Below are 18,422 nucleotides of genomic sequence, written 5' to 3'. Positions count from 1 at the left end.
TTAGCCTGATGGCTAAAGTAATCGCCCGTCAAGCCGAAGACTCGGATCTGGAGTCCCCAGTGTTTGGATGAAAGCAAAAGTGAAGAGCAAAATTGTCTTTTCGAATACATTGTAGGTAGGCGATTCCAAACATACAAGATTCAGTTGTAGCTATATTGTCTATTGTCATTATGCAGAGGACTAACACTTTTACAAGGTATTAATGTGCATATGCCAGAAAAGAACTTGCGATGTTTGGGTATTTTGATATGGTGGAAATATTCGTTTTGAGGTTTGTCCTATTGGTAACGCTTTCTCAACATATTTGTCATTAATGATGCACGATGTGAACCACCCCAAAACACATGCACGTTGTTGTCTCTAATTAAGCAATATTATTTCGTGATTTATTAGCTACAAAACACAATCATAGCCAATAGAAACCCTGTTGTAAGGTCAGTTGTATTGGACTTACATTGCATTGTTCTTCTTTATCTCAGTACAAATCTATCGTGAAGGTCCGGGTTAGCATATTAGCCTTCCGCAACTATGCTTGTCGTAAGAGGCGATTAACGGGATCGGGAAGTCAGACTCGCTGAGTTGGTTGACACATACCATCGGTTCCCAATTGCGCAGATCTATGCTCATGCTGTTGATCACTTGATTGTCTGGTCCAGACTAAAGTATTTATAGACCGACGCTATATAGCTGAAATATTGTTGACGGCGGTACGAGACTAAACTCACTTACTCACTTAGTACAAATCAAATAAGGCCCAAGAAAGATTAAGAACATCGGTAAAGTAAATATTTGTATTTCAGTAAATATATTGCAGATTATTCAGATGCATTTAGTCACGCTCTCTAACAGACTGGTGTTCACTGACTGGCTGATGCAAGAACGGATAGGACTTGTGATGTTGAACCGTGTCACTGATATCTGGGTATCTGTTATGTTAATGATGAAATCAGTTGTCCATGAATTTCAATCAGTGGGTAACCAGTAAGCCTTACATACATCTGCTACAATTCCAGAAGGTAATGAGTTAGTAAACGACTTTACAGTTATTCTTTATGTATAGCAACTTCTTCTGAATAAGAATTTGTTATCCACAAAGTTTTCAGTTTTAGAAACGAATTCTACTTTACTTGCGCTGTTTCGTACCATCATGGTGAGGCTTCTTTAGGTGAGAAGAAAGGTCAAAGTATTATACGGCTGCATTGCCACTTGGTGACACCAGAGGGGGTAGGTATGGCTCAGATGACACTAGAAACGTGATCAACGGGTTTCTAATTTTACTGATACCATACGCCCATCCGTGACTGTCGGTCGTATGTATATTCAAACGGCTGTCCTATGTATTACACACATTCGTAGTGCACCAGCTCCTGCAGCATGTAGCAAGTACTGGGAAACTGTCAATTCAATAACCATATGAAATGTATCCCTTCATTAACAGTAAAGTGCTGGGTCCTGTTTTGACAGTGAATCAATGTTATTGTTCCAGGACACCAATACTGTTCCATAGATGCCATGCGGGTAGACTGTCAGCCATGTGGGGACACCTGCGAGGTTAGAAAGGAGACACGCTTCACCTGACCTAAACAATTTGGCAAGGAAATAGGTGCAGATGGGTGTAAATCTGTTTGTAGTGAAAATTGTAAAAACGGAATTTGCGAGTACTTTCAAGGTCAACTCAAGTGCTCTGAAGGATATAAGAATGGTTTTGCTGGAATGTACTGCCAGGAATATTGTCCTCAAAGCTGCAAATCCGGATCGTGCGACCAGTTCTTTTGTAATTGTACGTCAAGCGGAGATGGCGATACTGCTGAAAGCTCGTACCATCTGAACGCGACGGCCTGATCCCACAAATGAAGGTACTAGCTTATGCATACATGTCTTTCCATAATGCATAATTCTACCACCGCAGCTAGGAAACCTCTTCCAATGAAAATTGTTTGTCTTAATTCCCATAACTTGACATGTGCTGTATATGTTATATTTGGGATTACATTTTCACAGTGAAGGCATTTTAGTACTTTGTATGGATGAGTACCAGCTGGGATTCGAACCCATACTCACAGAGCAAGGTACCGAATTGCCAGCACACAATGTCAGCGATCTAACCCACTCAACCATCGCAGCTTCCACAAAAATGACATCTGACAACTGGAAGTCCAGATCACGTATTCTGTCTGGCCCTCTGATAAATGTACCCTGGCACAGTCCCCGCTGTCGACGTCATGAACACTGAAAGTGTGGGCTCGATTCTTAAATGTAATCAGTTATTGAAATCATTTAAAAGCAATACGTATTGAAGTACATCTGCCTCAGCTGGTTGTGGACGCCACTTCCTACCGAACGCTGTACATTTTCCTTACCTTGTAACCCTTTGATAAACCATGTCGCATGGTAGCGCACTTCAGTCACGATGTCACATTAGTACGCCTCAGAACTTGGTAAATATAAGTTGACAAACTACCCTTTAAGTCAGAAGAATGGTGGTAACAAGGTTGTATTATAAATTTAAAAATTTTAAATGATAAGTTAAATGATAATGGGACTTGCGCTGTTCTCTACAAACTATGAAAGGTGCAGTTGATATCCAGTTGTGTTAGTATTCACAGACTTACAGCAGGGATCTGAACACCCTTCGCTTTTGGACTCCTACCATGCTGGTACATTTCTGATATCTTTCCATTGACAAAGAAATTATAACTAAGGTATTGTCGGAAATAGAAACAACAACCTGTTTTAGGCTGTTACTCTGTCTCCCTCAAATTTACACAACTGCAACTGGGATATGTAGAAATAACTCACTTCAGTTGGATATCCAGAAGAGAATATCCAGAAAAGCATGTTTACTCGTAAATTTGGGCTTCATGCGTCCTGGTTTGCTTTTGAGACGACCCCTCCCACCTGTTTCTTTGTATAGTGATAGTGAGACTCCATGGTTGCTACATCCTTAATAGTTTCAACATAAAAGTTACTATTTTTTATATAAGCTGTCGTTCGTAAGGAAGTCTTTTTTTCAAAATGGGCATTTAAAGAGTGTCCCATGTAATAGAATATTATCGCACACTAATTTGCATAAACCTTCCTTCCTAAGGACTTCCTTCCCGGAACAACTTCCTCAATGGTCTGGTGAGTTATTCCGATATTACCTCCTCGGTCTAGTGAGATATTCCAGGACGTTTTCTCGAGTCTGGTGAGGTGTTCCTGGATTTCTCCCTAGTCTGTTGAGGTGTTCCGGAACTTCCTCCACTGTCAGGTGAGGTCTTCGAGTCTTCCGGTCTGGTCTGGTGAGATGTTCAGAGACTTATTACCTGGTCTCGTGAAGTGTTCCGAGACATCTTCCCAAGCCTGGTGAAGTGCTTCAGGACTTCCTCCCTGGTTAGTTTGTTGTTCCTGGACTCGGGAGTTGTTGCGTGATTTCCTTCTCAGCCTTGTGGGTTCTTCTAGGACATCCTTCCCGGTCCGGTGAGGTGTTCCGAGACTTCCTCCATGGTCTGGTTATGCCCGGTTTGGTGAGGCGTTCCGAGATCTCTTCTTGAGTTTCGTGAGTTCTACTGGTCTGTCCTCTTCGGCCTGGTGAGGCATTCAGGGACTTTTTGCGGGACATCCTCTCTAGGTATTTCGGGAGTTCCTCCCGTCTGGTGAGGTGTTCCGGAACCTCTTCCTTGGTATGGTGAGATGTTCCGATATTACCTCTCCCATCTCTGGTGATATGTTCCAGGACTTTTTCTCGTGTTGTTCTAGGACTTCCTCCCCAGTCTGGTGAGGTGTTTCAGGACGCCCTTCCTAGTCTGGGGAGGTGTTCAGTGATTTCCACGTCAGACTGGTAATTTTCTTGTGACTTCCTTGTCTTCCGCGGTGACTCTGGGATGAAACAGACTCAAGCTATCGTAATGAACGAGTTAATAGGAATTATTGGATGAAGTGCACCGCTTTGGCGCCTTGTATGACATTGCAATCCAACTTAGTGGACCTTTGCTTATGATGTCAGTCACTGGATACTGTATCTACTGTAAAGAAAATAATGTAACTAGAATTTAGGATAAATACCATTTTGTTTTAATTTGTCCAATACATACAGCACATCGTTTAGTTTGTCCAAAACATAACTACATCTTAAACAGTACATCGTGAATAAACCAGGATTTATATGTGTGTTACTTCTGGAAATAACTTTATAAACACGAACATGATATGAATAGCTTAGGTTGATCACGTTATTATTTTGTTGCTCCTAATGGATTTCTTTTCAGATCTAATAAAGTCAACATGATCTCCGCAAAGAGGACGTGCTTTGTTAGATGTAACAGGGTTTTTCTGTCAACTCTCAGTTTTTTCCGAAGTAATAGAGACGAAAAAGTATGTTCTCTTTGGAACTCACGTCCTCATGATCCATTACGGGGAGATTTCTCTTCTTTGTTTCATTTGAAATAAGAAAACCAGAACAGATGACGGGAACAGACATTCCAGATAGACAACAGACCCCATATTCTTCATTAAACTGTTGCGACTGGTTGAACATAGGTATTGATCAGGACTGACAATAATGAAGCATACATGTTGATGGAGAACTACTTCTTGTTTCGCACTTACACAGGCGTTTAGATTTGGAGTCTTGTCCCGTTTACAGGCGCAAAGAAAAAGCTGGACAATGTTTACTTTGATAACGGTCTACGAGTCATTGTTTAGCTTAATAACGGCGTAAGAATCTGGCTGCACCGTTAATTTCTAAACAAGCTTTGGCAACGTTGGGTGATAGAAATCACATATTTTATGAGTAAAAGTTAAAAAGACAAAAAGAAAAGGTAGAAACATTTAATGAGAGTATATTCTACTGTCATCAGCTATGAAATTTACATCAAGTTATCAGTGCATATTCTTGTAAATCTAAATATAGTGGGGTTTCGTGATACCGGATCTAGTTCAAATAGAAAAAGAAAAAAAACATATACGTAAGGAGAGTACATCTCTGTTGGCAATAATATGAAGAACTACATCAAATTATCAGTGCATATTCTTGCATCTCACTATCATGAGAGCCTTACTCGATTTCTTTTCAGTGCATGAAATGTCTTCACACACCTCAAAACTCCCCAAATCTCGGAACGCCACGTCACAGTATTAGTAACTCTAAATGTTTCATCAATGGCCAATGCTGTTGCAAAGTCACATGTCATCAATGTGCTGATTTGATTCAACACTGAATCACTACGCTATTTATTTACAGTGGTATATAACTGGGCAACTGGAATGTTTTATCACTGCACACTCAAGTTACAATGCTTTATCTTTGTGCTGTTAATAGCACCTGCTGCCTTGATTAATAAGATACAGGTTTTGTGTACGCTATGAGGCATAAATTAAAGTGTTCCCAATGATCTCATCATTCGAAATTCTGGAATAATTTAGTATTGTTAATTATCAAAGTAGGTGAAAATAGAAACGCAACATGATATCTCCTCCGCTTGATATGTCCATGAATGATAGGTTAATGTTTACGCATTGATGTTGAACTTTTGCTTAGCATATCTTAACAATTCAGTACGATTTTATAACGGGCCTTTGTGAGTTCCGAAGGATACATATATTATATAAAGTAGTATTAATACACACAGATATATACAACAGTACAACTACACAGAAGGCAAGGGCGCCAGTTGACACGAGAAAGTCAAGATATGTTTGCCTGCGTGTGTCAGTTGGGATGTTCCCGTTATTAATTTCGTCCTTCCTTTCGTCCTTCCTAGATGAACAGGATCTAAGGGCAGCAACAAATTCCGTTGTTCTGAGACCTGGGTTTTTTCTGGACTTCACAGTGAGCATGTAATCCTTCATTACACCCTTGGTAAGACAAGGATGCTTTTCAGCCTCAGAAATAGCTGCAGGGCATTTCTCACGACATCCACCGTTGGGACTGCAGTTAACCATTACCTACAGACAAAAAGACCGGGCTGTATGAGCATTGTGATCAGGTTTTATTGTTTCAGTATTTAATTTATTAATGGTCACAGGTCTTTGAACGACCCAATCGAAGCACCGACGTGATGTTGCTGGAATGTTGCTGTAAGCGGAGTGAAAGTAAGGGGAGCGCGAATAGAAAATTATGGCACCCGTCACAAACAGATGCAAAGGCATGTAGACTATTTACCTGAAATTCACGGAATAAGTGGTATGATTCAAATAAAAGTATGACATTGCACGTTTTGTCGTTCTAATATGAAGTAAAAGTCGTAATAACTGACAGAAGAGAAATATGCCTTGTTGATTGGTTTTGTAGCTTACCTTGTCCATAACCATTTTCGTGTTGGGATGTGAATTATTGCAGAAATCGGCAATATTGCAACCCATAAGTACTCCACCTTCCAGGTCACAGAGGTTGAGAGTCTTCCAAGAGATACATTTGTTTTTCCTGCTGACAGTTTTAGGATAATAGACGAGTCCAGAGTAACACATCTCGTCACTTGTAGCTAAACCGTAGCCTGTAGTTTTTTTGGAAGACACAGATCGGTATACGCATGTCGTCTTCAGGGAATCGCCAGGACGAATGGCCACAGGGGATCATATCTGTTTCGAATAAAATGGTGAAAGTGCAGGTGAAAGAACATTAATTATTTTATAAGGTGCCCGTACCACTTTTGGTACGACACACCGTGTGTGAGTGTGTTCTTACACTGCCCCTAGCAATACCCATGTCATATTCTCGTGGACAATAACGTAAATGGGGATTAACTATTGGATCCCTGTTGGGAATGAACCGCGAGACATACGAACTCAACAACAACTTACCACAATGACACCTGTTGGAATACATATTAAGCGACTTGCTCATAAATGTAAAATATCTCTCTTTGAGAAATAACGGAGGAAATCACGCTATTTCACTCTCAGAGTAAATTTTCCCACACACTGATATGTCAGGTGTAATCAAGATCTTGCTTATAGCAACAAAGATAATCAAAGCCGCTTGGTATGGATATTTTTGAGTCATGCATATTCAATACTCCACTATCAAGTAGAACTTTACTTCGAAGGCGAACGTTGTGGTTAAGTCGTTCGCTCGTCATCCCGAACGTCCGGTTTCGATTCTCAGCACGGTTACAGTTTGTGAAGTCCAGTTTTGTTGTCCCCTGATGGAATATTGCTGGAATATTTCTAAAGCGACATATTCACAACTGCATTGTGCAAACATTCACTGACTCTACAGGCAACATATCATGCATATTCAGACTCTACTGTAGAACAAACATGCCTACCGGCATATACATAGCGCAAGTGTCAACAATATTGCCATTAATTCTGAACTGAGGTAAGCGATTGGCTATCAACTGATGTGAAAAGAGATATTCAGCAGTAACGAGAATTCAATACAACCGATTTAGATCCTTCGTAACCGTGCAAGTGTAGCAAGTAAGTGTTTCCAGAAGTTATAAGGTCAAAATTGCATCCATGATAAATATTGTAGTACAGATCATTGACACTGGAGTTGGTAATTCTAGAGATAAGAGTAACACCCAATCGTCGGGAAAGGAGACTATGTCAGTATTAGAATAAAATAGATTTATCAAGGATGATTCACGGATGGGAGTTAATGGAATTTTCCCGATCACGAGGCATACGTGAGACCATGTAATGATGTAACTTGTATGTAACAAATCAGAGGGATCGAATAGGGTCATGTGACAAGGTTGGAGCGGGTTCGACCACCTTAAAAAGATCCCGTCAGCACCAAAAGCAGTGTGGGCGCGTGTTACACATTTGGTAGAACGTTCGAACGCCAGGATTGTACTTTTCCATAGTTGGGATATAACTTGCTCCATCTTGTCCAGGCCACGAAATTGTGTAATGAAGAAAAGAATCGAGTAAACCTATGTGAGTATAGAACCATGTGTTGAGTGATTCCTGGTATGCCAGAGGGCCAGTACATGAATACTATGGGTTAGTTAGGTGTCCCGCTCGTCAGACCACTCATTCCTTGATGTAGCAGCCCGGACGGACCAAGCGAGTATGCAACCAGAGCTTACACCACCCCCGACAAGTCAGAACGGCCATCGTAACTGGTATTAGGGTTACTAACACCCAAATTGCCAGTTACGACACAGATATCGCTCCTTTCAGAAACATTTCTCGTGAATGAGTTTAGTTTTAAGATGCACTCATCAGTATTCCAGTTATATACCGACGGTCTGTAAATAATCGAGTCTGGACCAGACAATCCAGTGATCAACAGTATGAGAATAAACCTCGATAGTTATAACAAGCAACATATCATGCATATTCAGAATACCATAATCGTGCATTTGGCCCTGATATATTTGACGTAAAAAGGTTCAGTGTTTGGGTTGCCTGATGGCTAAAGCATCTGCTAGTCACGCTGGAGGTCCATTCTCCACCTGGGTACAGTGTCCATTTCTGTTTCGTTCCCAACAGGAAATTTGCTGTAATATCGAAAAAGCAGCGTAAAATCATATTCACTGACTCAACGTAAAAATGGTTGGAAAGAAAGGAACAATCTTAACACCAAGACATCTTCGAGTTCAACACATAGGTCCACATGCATGGGTATGACGTTCTTCATTTCTCACATAACCTTGCTGAACAATTGTCCAAAACACTCAAAGTAGATTATTTGGTACTTATTCGTTTGGAATTCGAGGTTTTTTGGCAATACGGCATCGTACTATTATACTATACTGAGAATACAATAGTAAATGACTCTTTAACTTTTGTCCATATTCACGTGCTAGAAGTGAAGTGAGACTCTTACTGCACGTGAGTTTGATTGTCGTAGCGGTAGTTTTGATCATTGATGAGATATCTTCTGATGTCTCCGCTGAAAAGTTCCACTGTCTGTGCGATGCCTGGAAGAAGGACAATCAAGTTATATAAAATATTAAGATAAGCAAGTATGTAAATTATTACACGGCGGCCCAGACATTGATTACACAGAATGTCATCATGTAAAAAGTGTCCGAGGAACTCCATCTCCATTTGGCCCTGAGCATGTTTCTTGCCGTGCTCTTTGCCTTTACCCGCGGTATTCAGCGTCGAAGCACTGCGCCTTTTCCTGTCATACTGTAGATGACTTTCCGACATAAAACAGACGGAATGCACACTTCCAGGGATCACGTCAAATGGTTTGCATAAACTTTCAGCAATAACAGGTCATGTCAACTTCATTTGAGAACTAATACAGTAACCCGAGTGACTGATGTTAACCAGCTAGTAAAATAACATAAGAGATAAGAGATAAGAGATAATGCATCACTTTTCGTGAAACCCAAAACCAATGGATGGAAGTACAGCTAAGTGGCACAACCAGTATTCCGAATGCGAATGCGATTCCAATGGACACAAAGTTTTGTTCTTCCCTTTTGTAAGACATGTGACTTCACTTGAAAGGATAGGACCAATAGCTTTGTTGATACTAGGACCCGAACGCAGAACAGGATGCTTGCAGGCATATGCAAGGGGAATGGCAATGCTTCACACCAACTGGCCACCCATAGTACAGACAGGAGGAAACTTACCCTTATAATGCATATGGTTGTATCCTTCGATTAAGTATATGGTGTCACTGAAGATCTTCTTGGTACACCGCGATGGACACACAGATTCGACCACGGTCCTGCTCCGTCCAGGTGGGATCACAAGGTTGGTTTCACCTGTCAAGATGACGCCTGCGTCGTAAGGGCGAAGGTTGGGAGTGTAGAAGATGGTAAAGCCTGAGCCGTCCATCAGCCCGGATATCTTTTGGGGGTTGTTCCAGTGAATCTAAAACAAACCAAACAATACATATACAAAATTAACCTGTGGTGGCACAACTGGACACCAGTCTAACATGAACAACAGTCCATAAGCTTACAATGACACCCAACCTATTCAGATTCTCTGATCTTTCAGGCAATGTTTGGTTGCTGGCCCCTTCAACTTTCACGTGTAATCATTTCATATTGAAGTGGTATCATTTCATATGTCACATTATCATGCTCTTTGATCAAATACCAACTTCCTGTTTACATATAAAGTAGTGGGCAAAAGAAGTGAAAACTTTTTATTATGAATGTTTGGCAACGTTGTTCAAGTCAGTAAAATGCTTTTAGGCCGAAATGGTTCGCCCACACAGCGACTAATCATGGGCCCAAACGTAGCATGTTAACTGTGTAGAGGCACGTGAATTTGCGAAAACGTGCATCTCGGAGATTTTGCAAAATGATGGTTGAGAAATGGTACGAACAGGCAGCGATTCGGTGGCCATACATCTCAGCTGACAGAAAACCATCGAAATTATGCCAATGTTAACAGCACAAGAGAGAGCAGGCCACAGGTATGAGGCAGATGGACGCCAAGTACGGCTATATTGCAAGGCCCCTGTACTGTGTACATGGTACCATCATCAGGCTTTTCCTACGTTACAGGCAGACTGGTAGTACCCAAGACAGGTCACAATCAAGCATACCACAGGAAGACCGCCATCTGCGTACTCTTCATCGGCTCTAGGTCATGTCATCAGTCAACGTACCGTGCTATGACGTTTAAATGGAGCATGTATCAGGGCTCGACACTTCTGTGTGGAAACCAGGAACATCGTCGTCATAGGTTACAGTAGGTAAACGCTGTACGTAGCTGCCTGGCACGACACTGGCAGCGAGTGTTTTTTACAATTGAAGAGGGCAGTAAGAACAGGATGCTACCCATTATGTCTCCCGCTATTGCGTGTTCCCTTCTACTAAAGCTAGTATGGCACGCTTAAACTAGTTTGAAAGACCTGTAACGGGTGTCTTTCACGAAATGCAAAGTGTTTTCCACACTAATGGCCATTGCTGTTAGGCTGTTCACCATATTTGGGAGAATATTTTAATCACTGACAAAGGCTGGTTTTGTGAACAAAAGAGAAGTCACCTATGATTATATACGACAAACAGGTTGTTTGCAATATGATGCATCTTGGCAGTGACGAGTTACTATACATTTCTGCAATACGTTCTGGTTACGTGAACGTGAACTTGGTTGACACATGTCTTCAAAAACCAGTTGCCCAGACCGATGCATATGTCGTGATCACTGGATGTTCCGGTCGAATCTCGACTATTTATAGATCGTCGTCGTACGGCTAGAATAAAGCTGCGGCGTTAAACAACATCCAAACATTCTGAAGTAAGGGTGATTCTGAGGCTTGAAATAGTGTGGGGCTGTTTGGGGAAATGGTATTTGTTTGAGAATGTTACTTCAAATTTCAGCATCAGTTCCACTGTTTGCAAACTTCACATTCAAGAACATGACGATATATTTACGAAACTATACTCTCTTTAGCCTTTCTTGTAACGCCGACCAACAGTGTACCTTTTCGTTCATTATAACCATAATTCACTGTATATTCACTTGAATATTTTCAAAGGTAATTATGTGTACCTCAATCAGGATCCTCTTGTAGCCAGTTTTGCCAATTCTGAAGCCAGCTTCTTTGTAGAGACACTGGCCAGATACACCAACAATCCACAAGCCTATTGCGTCCGGGCAAACAGGAGAAAACATCCCACAGTCTCTAGGACGGGCAATAACTGGCGCTACAAGGAAACATACCATTCCACCATCGTAAACCAAACTAACAATTGGTGAGTATAGTGCAGTAGACCTACTGAATATATGGCAGGATCGGGGTCGAAAAACACATATTCCTCAATATTACGAATAGGTTTTCTGTTATGTCTGCGGTTTTTTGACGCCCGAGTCAGCCACGAACACAAATGAAAATATAATCATGTGTTAGCGGAACGAATACTAGTTACAACGAAACTTCAATCTTTGCTTTTTACTTTCGGTGAAGGTGAGATGAAGATCTAGGTTAGATTTAATTTTTAGCAGCTCATGAGATTCATTTGCTCCATGTATCAGTGTATTATATTTAACAAAAAACTTTAAAAAGAACAACCACAATGCTTTGATGTCCTTCCAGTACCTAAACATTTGCTCCCTCTAGAAAGTTGCCTTCACATAACGTCAACAAAAAGTATATATTTCCCAACACAGAAAACGTATCTATCAACTAATGTCAATTATGCATTCTGATGCAACCGGTCTATCTAGCAAGTGCTGAACGCGTGAATTATCACTGAATATCTCCCTGTTTCCGTCAACACTGCGACGAGTATTTTTTCCTTTAGTTGCTCACTGATAATTTCTGTCAAGATAATACATTCGTGGGTAAATGTAGCTTTTTAAACCAGATGAGTAGATCTTTTGACTTTCGAGGGATGCTTATGTGCCACATGAGAGTGGTATTCTGTGACCCTATTTTCAAAATGTTGTTTTTCTGAATGACGGTGCAGTTCACTCGACCGATACCACTGGGTTCTCTTTGAACTGCTTGATAAAACTGACAGTTATGATAGGAACACATATACCCTTATGGCTATTACCTGATATAAGGATGATATGGTGCTTGAATACATGTCACCATCACGCCAACAGTCATAGAGAATGTGTTACAGGAATACATGTCACCATTCACGACAACATATACGTAGACTGTATGGCATGAATACATACCGCCATCACGACAGCCATAAAGGATCATATGGTGCATGACCCGAAAGTTGTCAACTTCAGGTTTGCCGGCAATCAAGTGGTAATCTTGTGAATCATCCAAATCAAAGGTCATGCACCTGTAGGTCGTCTCCTTGTCTGGTACTGCTGTTCGTGGAAGCCTCAGTACTCTTTTCTTCACACCTGCAACACACCATCGGAATACAATCTCTCTCTCTTTCTCTCCCTCTCTTCCTCTCCCCCTTCTCCCCCCACAACCCCATCTCTCTCTCACCTTTTTCGGTGGCTCCAGTGCAGTTGAATACACTACTTCTACATGAAGCTGTCACAAGTCCGCCACAAGTCTGGTTTGAAGATGCATCACAAAAACCTGAAATGAAATCAGTGGTCTTACAAATATTTTATAACAATCAGAGGTGAGACACTTTCACATTCAAGCCATGCTCCACCTACCTATTTCTGGTGTACCGTAGTGATATTGTTGCAATAGTACTACAAACGGCTTAAAAGCATACTCACTCACTCCAGCTAAAACATACGAGCTACATGCCAATAGTCAATGCTTTCCAATATGTACGCAAATGACTAGACACTTTTAGATTTCCAGCATAATTATGACAGTATGAACTCAACGTGTACCCTGTAAAAAGAAACAAAACACTATTCTACTAAACTGTACGTTGCATATTTTTACTGGCAGTGATGAAACAATTTTCAGATCGTCAAGAGAGAGAAACCAAGCGTGACCTATATGAGCATAGATGTGTATGAAAAGACCAGCGGCATGACACCTTCCGATTGTCAAACGATAAACCTGCACTGTGTTTACAACGGGGAGTGATGGGACAATGAAAAAAATAATCTTCAAGAAAGGTGTGACTTACATATTATAAACTGTCAGATATATTAAGAAAGGATGCAAGTTCATCTCCTTTGTCCTGACAAAATTACGGTGCAGATTAACACAAACGAGGATTACATGTAATGTTAAAGTAACTTCGTTGACTTACCGTAAGGACTTACACATAACATAAGGACTTACCTGGGAGTGTGAGACCAGTGGTCCTTGTAGGTGTGGCTCCAGGTGTCCAGATGCACTGGGGGTCACCAAGCTCCTGACCATTGGTCATCCCATCACCATCGGAGTCCATGTTACACACATTAACCCACTGTATGGACAGGAACGGTTTCAGTAGAAACGTTTCCTAATATGTTAACACTGATGACCTAATCGTTTGAGATGAAGCAGCTGACATGATATACGAAACCCAGATTCGTTTCAGTTGTGAACCTTGGTTTGTAACTGTCATGGCCATTTTACCAAAATGTGGGTGAAAAACTATACAAGGTCCAGCTCTGGGACGTTAACGCGCTTCTAATCCTTTTTTGTTTAAGGCCACACTGAGAAGTATTCCAGCTCCATGGTGGCGGATCTGGATCAGACAATCAAGCGATCTGCATCATGACAATCGGTGCAGCTGGGAGACGATGACATATGTCAGCTATAACCAACCGATCGCATTAGTCGCCTATGGCGGCAAGCATGAGATGCTGAAGGTAAGACCATGATCTTCACAGTTTATCCATTTTTGTAAACAGGCGGAGTTACATCAAACTGCTGAAGATCTACCCAACATCAAACAGTTTCTATCACGTTAGGTGTGAGAACCAATTTTTGAGCGGATCGTTAAAGATCAGAAAGTGGGAAAATAACCAGGAAAAGGAGATTTTAGCTATAATTTAACCAATTCAGCCATTCAGTGCTTTAGTTTGCAACCTAATGAGTTATTTTCACTCAATTCTGCTGTGGAAAGCAAAATCCTATCCAGGTTTCATGCTCCAGTCAACAAGTGTGTCTTGCAAAGAAAACGCTTGTATTTTCTCACCTTTCTTCCTTGGATTGCAAAATCAATTCCAAACTGATTTCTGTTACCTCCACCCATTGGGTTCACATGCCCGACCCCCTGCCACATCTCACCCTTCATACAAGGGTGGGCCAGGTTGTGGCCATTGGGTATCAGGTTTCTGTACCATCCATACCCATTAATCACTCCAGTAGATATGAGGAAAGCGGATATGCTGGAACAGGTAACAGGAACAGGTAATATGAACCTTTATAAAAATTAAAAGTTAAATAACAGCAATTTTGATAGAGATATGCATGCAAAGAATTGTTTCTTGGTGATTAAAAGGAACGGTCCTCAAATCGAGATTGCAATATACCAGAGTACGTTGACTGGGTAGTCCTTGCTTGACCCTATCTTGTGACGAGCAGCTATATTCACACAGCCTGGGGCACACTGTGCATTTATTGTTTGAAAACCAGTGTTTGAATGTGTGTTACAACATTATCAGAGATCAGAACAGAATTTGTTATTGGTGGTTGCAGCAACTGAAATCCTTCTGGGTGTCAAGTCAACCAAAGACTTCATCATGTCCATGCTTGAAGCTTGGTGAGGACAAAGCGACTTTACAAGCGCTCTTAGTGTTAGCTAAAGAATGATCAGTGGGCCTTCGTCGATCGACATCAATCCAGTGCTTCTTCAGTGAAAGTGCACGTGATTGTTGTATCAGTGATCTGAATCATATGTACAACTGCGCATCAACTCTATGAACGCGGCTTACCTTACAACCCACATGCTGATGCTTGTCCAGCTGCTTCCACAAGCTTTTGACTGGTTTGTGCTGTGGACGGTTGGTTAGAGTATCACATAGTAAAGTATCGACTTTGCATTGTATGGACGAACTAGCTTGTGCAGTTAGCAGAATCGCGAACGTGCAATTTGATAGTGCCATAAGGGTGAGCGTCAGCACTGACTTAGGACTTGCAACAGTTCCAAACAAACCTTTTACCTGCGTGATTGGTTTAACAACAGGGCGTATGAATTTGATTGTTTCGTGTGAGTACGTTGTATCGCAATTTCCTCGATGTTAGACAGTAATAGTCTACACCTACGACATCGGGACCTTCAGAAGGTACTATAGGTATATGATATGCATGATATGCAAGTGCATATCATCTCTAACATGATATGTATGAACGTGGTTATTTTCACCTTGGATATCGGACTGGCTGGACCGCTTGACCAATGTTACGTCCTGGCGAATATGGGTGTCACTGAATTTGCTTGCCATTATCTTTGTAATTCTGCTTGTTCTGAGGCATCTTTGCGGCAATTTGTATCGATCGGTAAGCATCGCGCAAAGGTTTGCAAGGTGTTCGTTGTTTTCACACCGAATTCCTTTTCATACAGATTTCCAGTAACTTGGGAACTGACACAGAGGTGTCACTTCACCTACCCTAATTGCGTATGCTTAAACAGATCAGTGTGTAATTAAGACGATTAGTACATTGAGCCATAAAGGTCTGTTGCTTTCTTAAGTCACTAAATGCCCTAAGCAATATAATTATTATGCGTGACAGATCCAGGTCCAGCTTTCATGAAACGTTCAGTTTAGCAAGGAAATAGTTTGTTTTCCTGAAACGCAGGTGGTATTTTCAAACCATATGTGGCAGTTTTCGTACTCTTATTCACACAGATTCAGAAATGTTTTTACCAAAATTACTTAAGTGTGCAAATACTGCCATTATAGTCTTTAACACAATGGGTGCCACTAACATCAACTTGTCCCAGGATTAGTCGTACCTCACACAGGGAATTGTCGTGTTACACATGACCACTATCAATAGAGAAGCAGAAGGTGGTACAGACGTTGGCAGACGAGCTCGATGCATTAGAAATGGGTGCTGAGCAGAAAACCTTGAAATCGTATTTCCATATTGACAGTTGTAGGTGACCTCGCCTAGATGGATACAACCACGCCAACAGTTATCTTTTTCCGACTTCAGTATGTCGCATGACTACACTGTCAGTCAAGGATGTATTGACAATATTTAGCGCTTCAGGAAGTTGGCTCACGTTAATCACCATCTTCATCAGCCAATGAACGTCAACAATACATCATCGGGAACTGGAGTATTGGCAGATCTTGCCCTGATGAACACAACCAAACCGGCTGTCGTCAACTGTATTATACCAAAAAACACTGTGAAGATGAAGGTGTGCTAGATGAAGGATATCTTTCGCTTACCCAGATCTATATATTCATTTTCCAAATTTCTCATATTAATACTACAGATAGATTAGGATTTTCATAAAGCGATTTCCTCCTGTTACATATATATCGTTTGAGGGCCCAATGAGATGAAAGTTACTTTCTCCTGGTGGTGGGCAACACACCAAAGGGGTGTAAATGAGCTGGTGCCTAATGGGAGTATATAAGGCGCCATTACGTTTGGGTTCATTCCCATTATGACCACAGGGGCTTGTATTGCTGAAAATAATACGTCCTGGGTGCAACAAGCCTACACTGATATCCATACACATATAAAGAAGGAAAGGGATGTAACGCGAACAAAGCTGTCGAACTCCCCACTCTCGATAATGGGTGAATTTTGGGTAGGAAATTGTGGAACATACAGCCGCAATTCTTATTGACATAAAGCCAGATAAACTCCCTTTCGAATGAATCCAAAATTATCAAAATCGGTGCCCTATGTACCGAGTAACTTTGCTTTGGAACTCGGGAAAAGACAACTTTTTCATTTGTACGCCAATACCCTGCCTATGTAAATCATCGCCTCTCGGGGAAGAAATACGATGTATTTCACTATAAAACACCCGATCGACGAAAACCATTGCATTACCGTAATCGCTACATATCCTTCTTTCGTTCTACAACCACTGAAATGAAATACATGTATGTTATTCTTTTACCTGCAATACACGACTTTATTGGGAAATTAGCGGTATCGAGTGATCGAGTCCACCATGTTTGTCCCTCACCCTCAATAGGCTCGCACCAACACATCTACACATCGCACCACGAAGTATAAATAACACTGGTGTATCAATAAGAGAGCAGCTCGTCGTTGGTGGAAACCTTTCGAGGGTCAAAGACAAACATGGTGGCCTCGATCACTCGATACCGCTAATTTCCCAATAAGGGAAGATAACTCCAATGTCACTCATTACCACTGGTCATATCTACACCTTCCGTCGGGCAGACTGTTCCACCAGCCCTCATAAACAATTATAGTTGTACCAAGTTCATACAGGTTTCAAGTAAGCAATACTAGCAAGTAATACTGAGTAACATGATATCATATATGCACTACAAAGTAAGGGAATTACGTAGTTGTTGTGCTGTATAATATTTCGAACGATGTGTAGCACAAGAGACACAGACTTTGTAAACTCGACGATGCGTCCACCATTGACGGCTCAGTTCTGGTACTTTAATATGGTTTAATCATATTTTCATTTTTCAAATCAGAACCCTGGATAGACGAAAAAGCTTAGTGAGTTATATAAACGCCGCTCCGGTACAGTGTTCCAAGAGCTGGAAAGATAGCTGGAATAATTTGAAAACAAAGAATAATACTGAGATAAAATAACAGATATATGACTGAATAATACATTTGTTCGTTCTGGTGTTGGTTGTGCCCAGCAAGGAAATGAGCTGCAGCAGAAAATGAAGTTAAATATAACTTGTCTTGCACTGAATGTATATGTAGTCGCTTGTATGACATGTTTTGTCGTCTCATCAGCACAACTATCAGTAGCGCTTTAATATTCAACGGACATGATGCGATGTACTTGAAATGTTTACCTCTCTTGACAATTCCATCAAAGGTAACACCTGCATTTATATTAACACTGTATTGTGCGGAACCTAAACTGATTTAGCTGTACATGTATTTATTATAGCAAGTTAGCTGATTGTATATTAGAATACGTAGAGAACTATCGCGAAGTTCAACTCGAACATGTTTCAGTTCAGTTTCTGCATTCTGATTAACTAAACTGCCACATGTACTTGAA

General features: G+C 41.1%; 1 pseudogene; it reads right to left on the bottom strand.

The window, feature by feature from the left end:
- Window positions 1–3,373: 3,373 nt before the first annotated feature.
- LOC137272127 (uncharacterized) lies at window positions 3,374–15,498 on the bottom strand (annotated as a pseudogene).
- Window positions 15,499–18,422: the final 2,924 nt, after the last annotated feature.

The sequence above is a fragment of the Haliotis asinina genome, chromosome 2, assembly GCF_037392515.1.
Source record: "Haliotis asinina isolate JCU_RB_2024 chromosome 2, JCU_Hal_asi_v2, whole genome shotgun sequence".
Taxonomy (NCBI): domain Eukaryota; kingdom Metazoa; phylum Mollusca; class Gastropoda; order Lepetellida; family Haliotidae; genus Haliotis; species Haliotis asinina.
This window is presented reverse-complemented; position numbering and strand designations above follow the sequence as displayed.